Below are 12,252 nucleotides of genomic sequence, written 5' to 3' on the forward strand. Positions count from 1 at the left end.
GCTGCCACTGGTCCCCCTGTGGTAGTAAGGGGTAGTGGATTATAATCTTTTGTTGGCATCTTAACCGCGCGAGCAAAATTAAGTTGCCGATTGAGTAAATGCTTTGCATAACCTACACTTATATGTTCAGCATTTGCTTTCAAGATTGCAGCTTCTTCTTTCTTGTATTCTCTACATCTTTTATCATTTGATTTATGATTATCTTTACAGTTTGCACAGGTTGTATCTCTGTTGCATTGGCCATGTTCTAACAAAGAACAGTTAATACAGATTTTCGTATTATTGCAGTACCGGGAAGGGTGACCGTACTTGAAACAATTAAAGCATTGTAAAGGCCTAGGTTTATATTCTCGAACACGTACTCTTTCATTCTCAATAATTATATGATCTGGTATAACAGGGGTTTCAAATGTTAAAACTACCATGCTTGTTTGAGGGATCTTACTTACTTTCCAAACATTAGCAGGGCACATGTCCAGAACTTCTGGTTCTGAAAATTCATATAGATCTTTATCAAAAACTACTCCTTTACCATAGCTGAAGCTCATATGTGGTTTAATATCCTTAATAGGATCAATTTCTGCAATCTTCATGCCACAAAGCATGTGAGCTTGAGTATCTGATTTTGCATTAATCAAAACAAATTGCTTACCGTATCTGCTAATATCCTTACTTTTAATTAAACCAACTTTTTTTTGTACAAATTTACTAATCTTATAATAGTTATAATTATCTATCTTCCCAGATGCAATTATCCATGTTGGGGGCTTGGGGGTTCTTACTTCTGGAAGTCTATGCTCTATTTCTTTTTCCATCCATTCTTCTGGTTTATATACCTCAAGGTGTCTTGGTGCTTTATCACATAGAGCCCCAGAAATCAAACAATTGTCAATTTTTATGCTCTCTAAATTTTTCTTTGCTTCTAAAGCAATCTCAAAACTTGAAAATGATACCCAAGCTTCCCAAAAGCCTTTACTACCATTAAGCTCCATTAAAATTTCTTTGATTGCCCCAAATCTACAGCAGGCTTCATGAATTATGTCATAGCTACAACCAATTGGTATGTTTTTTAAGTGGAGAATTTTCAGATTTTTTGTTGGATCTGGTAATGAGCCAGAACCAGAGAGTAAAGTATTACTGTTATTACAAGAATCATTTTCCACCAGTGACGATAAATTGTCTTTAACTACACTGGTCAGAGAAGTATTGTTGGAGGAATCCTTTTTATTGCCGAGGTTGTCAACAGAGCTTTCTTTATTTAAACAAGCAGAAGTCGTCAACGGTGTCTGGGGTTCGCCATTTGATCCAGGGGTACGGGGAACATTAAGTTTCCTCATTAATTATTTTTTGGGGGAGGGAAGGGGTCATAATAACAATGAAAAAAAAATGGAAAAAAATAAAGTTTAAGGGAGAGAAAATATCAAAACTGTCTGAAATTCCAAAAAAGACACCATTAGCCTTTCCTGGAATAAATTTCTCCACCAATGACACCTGTGAAAGCTGCTTACCAAATGTCCACTCCCTACCCTACAACAAAGGGATGGTACCACTATGATTAGAGTGGCTCAAGTGTATGCCAAACCCGCTTGATGGGACTAAGAGCATTTCAAGAATACAATCATCCCCACTCTAATCATAGTGGCAGGCAAACCAGACAGAATGCCGAGAGTCCTATCTCTATGAAATCCCCAACCCCTGGAATCCGAAGGCCAAATTTCCTACGAGATAGTTCCGCGTGCCAGTATGGGAATACTGACACTCATAGGTGTCCAAACATTTTCGGGCAATTGGCAAGACCACCACAGCTCCCACAATTGATTTTGAAATAAAAACCGATCCTGGATACAATGTCCCCTCTAAAAAACCTGGACAGTGAAATGGGTAAGTGTGTTTTGACAGCAAGGTTGGAGACAGCTGATAATTATGAAGGAGGAATAAGCAATAAGAAGTAATAGAAAAAGAATGAGAGAAATTTAGAGTCAAACTGAGGAAAAGAAATTCCCCAGTTCGAGAGCCCTCTTGCCCGTCACGAGCCTTCAGCACGGGAATGATATGCCGTGCTGAAGCCCAACGACTTCATCAAGGCATTCTCTCGTTAAGAGGGAGAGGCTCCTGTGGGTCATGTCCAGCAGGAAGTTGGCTGTGAAGGTCGTCACACGCTTCCAGACTCCAGCTTGTAGCACCTGTGTCACAGAGTAGTTCCTCTTGAAGGCCAGGGACGTTGCGATGCCTCTGACATCGTGTGCTCTAAGGCGACGTGACGGAGGAGGGTCTGGATTCAGGGCGTGATGGATGACCCCTTGAATCCAGGCTGAAAAGGCATTCTTGATGACCCTCCTCTCCGTCCTCCCTGTGCTCCCAAACAGGGCTTGCATGCGAGGACGAACTGCAGCTGTCCTTTAAGATAACACCTCCAACTCCTTACTGGGCATAGTAGGAGAAGGCCTGGATCATCTGTTACAGAACAGGGACTCGAAATCCTGAAGGAGTCGAACCGAAGGTCCGGGACTCCAAGATTTGAGTCTAGTAACCAACTCGGGGACGAACCTGAACGTTACCTCCCCCTATCCTCTTGAATGGGCGACGTCGTACGAGAGACCATGAAGTTCACTGACACGCTTGGCCGAGGCCAAAGCGAGCAGGAGCACTATCTTCCAAGACAGGTGACGATCAGAAGCCTGGCATAATGGTTTGCAAGGAGATCTCTTAAGAGCCCTAAGAGCCCGAACTATGTTCCATGGAGGAGGTCTCACTTCCGACTGGGGGCAGGTAAGTTCGTAGTTTCGTATGAGCAAAGAAAGATCCAGCGAGGAGGAAATCTCTATTCCTTCCAGACTGAAGGCCAGGCTTAAGGCTGAGCGATAGGCTTCCACCACCGAGAGCGAAAGGAGCATTTCCTCCCGCCGATATACAATAACTCCACTATTGCTGGAATAGTGGCATAAAGGGGAGAGGTACCTCTCCCACGACACCAACCACAGAGGACTCTTCACTTCGCCTGGTAGACCCCTGCAGATGACTTTCGCAGGTGTCGAGACATCCGTTCCGCAACTTGTTGCGGAACACCTCTCTCTGTGAGGAGATGCTGGATGGTCTCCAGGCGTGAAGCCGAAGCGATGCTATGGCTTGTGGTAGATGTTGCAGTGTGGTTGTTTGAGTAGCTCGTGTCGTGGGGGAAGCTCTCTCAGGAGTTCCGTCAGGAGATGCAGAAGTTCCGGGAACCACTCTGCATGATGCTGCAGCGGAGCTATCAGAGTCATTGACAGGTTGACCGATAGTCTGGTCTTGTTGAGCCCCCTACTCAACAGACAGAACGGTGGGAAGACGTAGACGTCGATGTTGTCCCACCGTGTAGGAAGGCATCTTGCCAGAGTGCCTTAGGGTCTGGGACTGGGAGTAGTACAGCGGCAGCTTGAAATTCAAGGCTATCTCAAACAGGTCCACAAGGTCAGGACTTGTTGGCTACCAGCGGGGGGCCGAAGACCACTCGGTACTCTCTATCTGTGAGGCCCTGCTCAGACTGTCGGAGAGCACATTCCTTTGCCCGGAATGAAGCGAGCCGATAGGGTATTGAGTGGACTTCGGTTCATCTCAGTATCTCTACTGCAAGATGAGAAAGTTGTTATGAAAAGGTACCTCCCTGCTTATTGAAAAAAGCCACTACCATGGAGTTGTCGTTCACTGAGTGACTCGCCAGGGTCTGTTGGAAGTGTTGAAGGGCCAGAATACGGCCTTCATTTCTAGCAGATTGATGTGGAGGTACCCTTCTGGTTCTGACCATAGGCCCTTGTTTTGACGAGTCCGAGAACAGCATCAAATGCGGGGGAAGGACGAGAAGATCCATTCCCTTGCAAAGGTTTCCGTAGGTCAACTACCACTGCAGGTCCATTCGTTCCGCAGGTCCCTCCAGAATGTCCGGGGAATCATTGTCTTGCTTCCACCGGGACTTGGGCCGCTGATGCAGGGATCTCATCCTGAGGCGGCCGTTGGAACTAGCCTGGCCAAGGAGGAAAAGTGACCTAGGAGGCATAACCAAGATTGGGCTGGAAGCTCTCCTCGTCTGAGGAAAGGTTCTGCGACTCTCCTTAGCCTTGCTATCCTGTCATCTGATGGGAAGGCTTGGAGATTGGAGTCTAATAGCATGCCTAGATATCCCAGTTGTTGAGATGGAAGCAGAGGAGACTTCTCGAGAATTACCATGATCCCTAGATCTTGGCAAAGTCCCAGAAGCTTGTCTGGGTGTCAAAGAAGGGTCGATTCCGAGACTGCCTGGGTTAGCCAGTCATCCAGAAAGCGAAGGAGACGGATGCCGCTCCTGTGCGGCCATAAAGATAACAGGGTGAACATTCTGGTGGACACCTGCGGTGCTGTGGAGAGATCGAAACACAGCACCTTGAACTGGTATATCTTGTTGTCTAGGCTGAATTTCAAGTACTTCCTGGAAGACGGATGGATTGGGATCTGGAAGTACCCGTCCTTCAGATCCAGTGTGCACATGAAGTCTTGTGGTCTCTCTACAAGCCTGATTGACTCTGCTGTTCCACGCTGAACAAAGTTTGTTCGACAAACTTGTTCAGGGCTGAGAGGTCGAGACAGGTCTCTAGCCTTCAGACGCTTTCTTACAAGAAAGTGTCGGCTGAAGAAGTCAGGGGGGGGGGGCGCCGTCGATGACCTTTTGGAGAGTATCCTTCTAGAGCATGGTCTCGATTTCTGCACGAAGGGCTAGCCCCTTTGCCAATCCCGTGGCATAGGACCTCAGCGACACTGGATTCGCTGTCAGTGGAGGTAGAGATGTAAGAACGAGACGCGATATCCTTGGCTGATCACGGAGATCGTGCAGGAAACGGCCCCAAGTTGCTGCCACCTGAGCGCGCAACCTTAGGCATCCCCCCACTGGGGACCATGCAGGAGGGTTGCCAATCCTAGCGTTTGCGGCCTCGGCCGCTCCCTCAGGATTATTGCCTCCCCAGGAGGACTTCCCGCCCTTCTTGTCTCTGACAGGAGGGGGCTGCTGTTTAGACACCTTGTCTTAGCTGCCGGGGCCGGTTCCAATGTCCTAGGCTGACGAGGCTGTTGTTGTTGAGGCGCTGGAGGCTTGTAGGGTCTGGATGTAAGCGCCTTTGGAGGAGCGAATCGTGATTCAACTTTCTCCACCTCTCAGCTGTCCGTTCCCCGTCCTTGGGCTCAAAACAAGGTCTTTCCAAGGGTGGAAGTGTGTCTGAGCTTGCCGACATCCAAGGTTTGGGACTTCCGAGAGGAACCTCTCGGTCACTGCATCTCGATGCTTCAACATCGAGTTTGCCCACAAGTTCGAAACTTGGTGAGCCGGGAAACGATGGTGCTCGTGCCCGAGAGGAGGAAAGTTTCCATGACCTTCCTGGAGCTCTTCTTGGACAAATTCTCGGATCGCAACAGGATGCCCAGAGATCCAAGCCAGACGACCAGCCACGAAGTGGCCCAGATGGCACACTTTGCGGCTTTCTCCTGGCTTAAGATCTCCGAAGACGAGAATGTCACCTGCCGGGCGGAGAATTTCTCGAGAGAAAAACTCCCTGGTAAGCACCTTCCACGGAATGGTAGAGAGGAAGGGCTAAACCAGGTTCCACCATGATCTCGAAGTACTTCCTCTGCTGACGGCTGACAGACAGTGTCAGCGACTCCCGCTGGGGGGAAGGGAATCGAACGATCCTGAGGAATAGAGATGATGGGACCTGCCTGAAAAGAAGAAGAATGTTGCCCAAGACCTCTCTGAAGATTCTTCCTGCTCTTGCACGTGCCATGCTCTGCGTTTACAGGGTGAAGATCGTGATCTGGAAATACGCGCTCCAGAAGACTCGCCAGGTTGCCCGTGTTGCGAAAACCGACGGGAATCGCGGTCGAAATCGCCCTGGCACTCGCGTGATGGTAAATCGTTGGTTCGCACGCGGGCGAACGTGGGTGTGCCCGTGCGCGCAGGCAAAAGTGCGCGTGGGTGCGCAGGTGAGGGCGAGCGCGGTTGTAAGGGCGAGCGCTGGTGGTCGGGAGACCGATGGCGCGTAGGTGAGCGCTGGCGCGTAGGTGAGCGCTGGCGCGTTGGCGCATTGGCGAGCGCTGGCGGGAATCGCGCGATGGAAAACCGTTGGTTCGCGCGCAGGCGAACATGGGTGAGCATGTGCGCGGGCGCGCGGTCGTAAGGGCGAGCGCAGGCGGCCGGGAGACCGATGACGCGCCTTGGTGAGCGATGGCTCGTAGGCGGGCGAAGGCGCGTTGGCGAGCAGTGGCGCGTAGAGACCGATCGCGTACAGGAGAGTTAATGCGTGGGCGCGTAGGAAACCTACGACGATTGAAGCGTTGGCGCGTTGAAAACGCTTGCGCGCAGATGAAGAATCGCGCGGGCGCGTAGGAGATCGCTGGCGCATAAGGAGAGCCCAGGGGTGCCTGTGAGCGTCCGTGCGCTAGCTTAGGTGTCTCCTGGGAGGCGCGGTGTGAAGTGGAAGCGTGCTGACACGTTGGCGTGGTGTGAAGTGGAAGCGTGCCGACGCGTTGGCGCGCTGGAACTGGAACCGCGCGTGGGCGCGATTGGCGCGAAACTCCAGAAGGGCGCTGCGAGTCCAGAAGAACCTGTGAGCGCCTGTGCGCTGGAGTAGGAACTTCTTGAATTTCGCGCGACAAGGCAGGAACCAGGAGATCGTAGGCGCATAGTTGCGTGGCCAGAAGATATGCGCGGCCAGACAATATCAGCGAGGGTGCAGAACCAGAGAGAGAGTCGGCGAGGAGGCGAAGGAATAAATTCCTTGCCTGCGCCCAGATCCGAAGATTGTGGGCGCATGGGCGAATGTTGGTGCGTATTGTGCACATCAGGAAAGGGGGCGCAGATGCAAGCAGGTGAACGTGGAGTTCAATGAAGAAATAATCTCCCTGCTTGCGCCCAGATCTGGAGATCGTGGGCGCGTGGGCTTACGTTGGCGCGCATTGCGCACATCAGAAAAGGGCGAGCAGATGTGCGCTGGCGAGCAGGCGATCGTGGGCGTTCAGGAGGCCGAGGTGCACAAGGCGCGTAGCCGCACAGAAGGTCTCGGAAGAGTTGGCGATCAGGAGATCCACGGCGAGACTCAGCTACAGGAGGTCGCTGGAGCAGAAGTCTGGTCCACAGCAGGAGAGCATTACGAACTACTCGCGCAGGAGAACGAAGTTGCACAGGTAAAAACCTGGCACTAAAGGGACTTACTCACATTGAGAGATAAGCCCTTTGCCCCGAAGGGACCGGTGTCCGTTGGAAAACGGGGTGGAGTGGCGCCCACTGCGCTACTGCATCCAGGAACGGGGAAGGAAGACAAGAAGATCTGGCAGGTGTCGGAGATCGCGAACGATCTGCCGACTGAAGCAGCTGCAACGGTCTGTTCTCGTCGAGGAGGATCCTCTGCGGCTGAAGATGAAGACGACCACAGACAGGAGCACCATCATCAGTCCTCCAAAGAGGAGTCTCTGTAGTGAACTCCCCCGAGGGGGAGAGACACTCGCAGGAGAGACCGATGGACTCAGCTGCCCCCTCGAAGGAAGTTCGGAGGGGGGAACTGAGCCTTCAGCAACATCAGCAACAACAGCAGGGGAGTCCTCCGAAGAGGAGTCTCTATGAGTGTCCTCTCTCGCGAACGAGAGAGGTGAACACTTCGTAGAAGAGACAAGAAGAACTGATGAAGGCGCCCCTTAGGGCCGTTGGATCAGCAAGCTGACCATAAAGAGCAAACCTCCGAAGAGGAGCTCCTGCAGCTGCTCAGCCCCTTGAGTGTAGCTGCAAGTGCGATCGCTCAGCACCAAGAGCATAATCGCACGAATTCCATGGTCCGGCCTTGCAACCACTCAGCCCCTTGAGCATGGTTACAAAAGCGGTCGCTCAGCACCAAGAGCATAACCGCCCGAGGACCAGGAAAAAACCAACCAGGAATTATTAAGGTAAGAGAAGTTGCCCCCCCTGAAGGGGAAAAAACTCATACCTGGGAAGGGAACCTCCCTCGGAAGGGAAGTTACCCGCCCATGGAGGCAAACCTCCTGAGCGTTCTAAATGAACTAAGGAGCTGACAGTTGTCACGGGAGAACTTCTAAGAGAAGGGAACACGCCCATGACGAAGTCGTAGAGGAGGCAGTAACAGCAGACTCCCCAGGCCTCAACAGGACAGCTCTGCTTCGTTGGCACATTAGGCAAACTAAAAACTAGATAGTTAACTGAAAATAAAATAATTAGTTAACATTAATTCCCCCAGGGGAACTCCGAAGAGGAACCCGAGGGAAAAGAACAAGAATTACGCACCAGGAATGCGCCCTCCTCCCCCACTGACACTCACGGGTAGGGAGAGGAAGGCGGAGAACTGTAACAAAACAGAATTATAACAATTACAATTATGTAATTCATCTAAAAATGTTCGCTAATAGTAAGAACGAATGAACCCCGAAGGGAAGCGTTCTACACAGAAGCTGAAAAATTAACAAATGCAATTAGATTTGATTAAAAATAATTGAGACAGAATAAACGGAGTAGCAACTCAACCCGCAACGGGAAGGAAGCTACCATAATATGTAGTAGTAATAAAAAGGGTGAACGACCTCAAGGAGAGAGAGAAACCCCGTAGTCAAAATAAACTCCCATGTTCCCTACGCTGAAAGACCAAGTTCCCCGTAGGGAAGGAGGAACAGCAGAGAAACAGATTAAAAAATAAGTCCAGCAATGACGATTCCCCACGGCGCCCGCCGAAGGGAGAACGAAGGACCAGGGAGAGATCACGACCCATGAAATGTCACCGTGGGGGCTTAGGACCACACGGAGATGTTGTCGTACAAATGAGTGGACTTCCTACACACACACACAGCACAAACACTGAAAAGGAAACTTACTGTATTTCTATACTCAAATATATACATAAACATAAGAATGTTTACATATATATTAATATAAGAAAAGTAAGTAATTAAAGTAAAGACAAAACATTAATGGCTGCCATGCGAGGAGGGGACAGAGACGTCTGTTCATCGTCCGAGCCAAAAGTGAAGTGAAGCAGTTCACCGGTGTGTGAGGGGGGGAGGGGTAGCTAGCTACCACTCCCCTACCCCCTTGCTAACTAGCGCGGGGGGGGGGGGGTAATAAACCCTCGTTAAAATTCTAATGGCTCGTCATTTCAGCTACGCCGAAAGTAAACCCTATGTAAATAGCGTGGTTTGTATTTCGGTAACGGAACAAATAAGATTTCAAAGGTTTCAGTACAAAGTATGTCAATAGGACAAAGAAAATAATTAACAATATACAGTACTGTTTCTAATTATTCAGTTCTGTAATAAGCTGTTATCCAGCTCCTATTTCATTTCCAATAGCCAAACTACTCTCACTACCATTCACTCACCAGTGCATGATGCTAGTCCACTGTAGGAAACAGTCCTCCTTCCACTTGTGTGTTTCTGGACTTTCTATGACTGTCTATACTTGCAAGTTTTCCTAGTTCATCAATCCACCACTTTCTCTTCCTTCTCCTACTTCAATTGTCTCTAGGGACCCATTCTGTTGTTATTCCTGTCCATCTAATATCTGTCTTTAAATTATTATATCATTAATGTCTCACTCAGAAAATTTCAAAATTTCTGGTCATTATTTAGTCAACAAAAGTTTTATAAAATTCAAAACTAATGTGCACCAAAAAGTTCACAATTAATATGATATTTTGATTATAAAATAAATTTTTGAATATACTTACCCGGTGAATATATAATAGCTGACGTCTCCGACGGCTCGACAGATTCCAAAAACTCGCGAGCGATCGCCATGAAGGTTGCGGGTGTGCCCACCAGCGCCGACTATCGGCCAGATACCGCATATACTTGTAAACAGCTCCAGTTCTTCTCAGTCCCCTAGGTCTCTATCGGGGAGGAATGGAGGGCCTTTAATTTATATATTCACCGGGTAAGTATATTCAAAAATTTATTTTATAATCAAAATATCATTTTTAAATATTAAACTTAGCCGGTGAATATATAATAGCTGATTCACACCCATGGTGGTGGGTAGAGACCAGTATTAATACAATAAAGGCATATATACTTAGAGTTTTTGACAGTTACATCATAACAAAACCCAAATAAATATAGGTACCTGGTAAGGAAGCTGACTCTGACGATTACTCTGCCTTGTTAGTCCGCTTTCCTCACGAAGCCCAGCCATCCTCTCAGGATGCTGAAAGACTACCAGGAGCTGTTATATCCAGGGCGACAACCCATACAACAGGACCTCATCAAAACCCTTAATCTGGGCGCTCTCAAGAAATGACATTTGACCACCCGCCAAATCAAAAAGGATGCGAAAGGCTTCTTAGCCTTCCGTACAACCCAAAACAAGATTAAAAACATTTCAAGAGAAGATTAAAAGGATATTGGAATTAAGGGAATGTAGTGGTAGAACCCTCACCCACTACTGCACTCGCTGCAACGAATGGACCCAGTGTGTAGCAGTCCTCATAAAGGGTCTGGACGTCTTTTTAGTAAAATGAAGCAAACACCGACTTGCTCCTCCAAAAGGTCGCGTCCATAATACTTCGTAGAGATCTATTTTGCTTAGAGGCCACGGAAGTTGCTATAGCTCTTACTTCGTGCGTCTTGACCTTAAGCAAGCAACGATCTTTTTCACTCAAGTGAGAATGAGCCTCTCGGATTAAAAATCTAATAAAATACGATAAAGCATTTTTAGACATAGGCAATGAGGGCTTCTTAACTGAGCACCATAAGGCCTCAGATCCACCTCGTAAGGATCTGGTACGAGCTAAATAAAACTTAAGAGTTCTAACTGGGCACAGTACTCTTTCAAGCTCGTTGCCTACGATCTCTGATAGGCAAGGTATATCAAAAGATTTAGGCCAAGGACGAGAAGGCAGTTCATTTTTGGCCAAGAAACCAAGCTGAAGCGAACATGTGGCTTTATCTGTAGAAAAGCCGATGTTTTTACTAAAGGCATGGATCTCACTGACCCTTTTAGCCGAAGCCAAGCACACTAAGAAAAGTGTCTTGAGGGTGAGATCCTTCAGGGAGGCTGAATGTAATGGCTCAAACCTGTCGGACATTAGGAACCCTAGGACCACGTCTAAGTTCCATCCAGGAGTTGCCATACGACGCTCCTTAGAGGTCTCGAAGGACTTAAGGAGATCTTGGAGATCTTTATTATTGGACAGATCTAAGCCTCTATGTCTGAACACAGAAGCCAACATGCTCCTGTAGCCCTTAATAGTGGGAGCAGAGAGGGAGCGAACATTTCTCAGATGCAAGAGAAAGTCTGCAATTTGGGCTACAGAGGTACTGGAAGAGGAAATGGATGATGACTTGCACCAGTCTCTAAAGACTTCCCACTTCGACTGGTAGACCTTGATGGTAGATGCTCTCCTAGCTCTCGCAATCGCTCTGGCTGCCTCCTTCGAGAATCCTCGAGCTCTTGAGAGTCTTTCGATAGTCTGAAGGCAGTCAGACGAAGCGTGGGGAGGCTTTGATGAAGACTCCTTACGTGGGGCTGCCGTAAGAGATCCATCCTTAAAGGTAGACTCCTTGGAACGTCTACCAGCCATTGAAGTACCTCTGTGAACCACTCTCTCGCGGGCCAGAGTGGAGCAACCAATGTCAACCTGGTCCCTTCGTGAGAGGTGAACTTCTGCAGCACCTTGTCTAGGATCTTGAAAGGTGGAAAGGCATAAACGTCCAGGTGAGACCAGTCCAGCAGGAAAGCGTCTATGTGGGCTGCCTCTGGTTCTGGAACTGGAAAGCAGTAAGTCGAGAGCCTCTTTGTCAGAGAAGTCGCAAAAAGATCTATGGTGGGTTGACCCCATGTCATCCATAGCTTCTCGCACACAGTCTTATGCAACGTCCACTCCATGGAGATGACTTGTCCTCTTCTGCTGAGGCCGTCCGCCAAGACATTCATTTTCCTTGCACAAATCTCGCCAAAGGAGAGATGTTACTTGCCTTAAATGGAGTTCCTTCTGATCCGTGGATCAAAGACCCGAGCATTCCAGACTGTCCAGTGGAGCTCCCTAACCCAAATCCGATGCATCTGAAAACAACACATGATTTGGGTTCTTGATCGCAAGAGAAAGACCTTCTCGAAGTCTGATGTTGCTGTCCCACCAAGTCACACATGTCTAGACTGAGTTGGAGATTGGGAAAGATATACTCTCTAAGCCCTTCTCCTTGTTCCAATGGTTTAGGTGAAATTGGAAAGGGCATAGGTTGAGTCTCCCCAGAGAGATAAAC

The 12,252-nt window shown here is 48.6% G+C and overlaps 1 long non-coding RNA gene across 3 annotated transcripts in view; it reads right to left on the reverse strand.

Annotated features, from left to right (window-relative positions):
- LOC137629605 (uncharacterized) overlaps positions 1–12,252 on the reverse strand; it is a 131,065-nt gene that overhangs the window by 87,053 nt on the left and 31,760 nt on the right. For 2 of the 3 annotated variants that reach the window (XR_011041550.1, XR_011041549.1), the window contains exon 2: positions 9,372–9,557. This is a non-coding gene — a long non-coding RNA (uncharacterized lncRNA). The remainder of the gene's footprint in view (positions 1–9,371; positions 9,558–12,252) is intronic. The other variant, XR_011041551.1, reaches the window with a different exon arrangement.

Source organism: Palaemon carinicauda, chromosome 37, assembly GCF_036898095.1.
Source record: "Palaemon carinicauda isolate YSFRI2023 chromosome 37, ASM3689809v2, whole genome shotgun sequence".
In the NCBI taxonomy this organism is placed as follows: domain Eukaryota; kingdom Metazoa; phylum Arthropoda; class Malacostraca; order Decapoda; family Palaemonidae; genus Palaemon; species Palaemon carinicauda.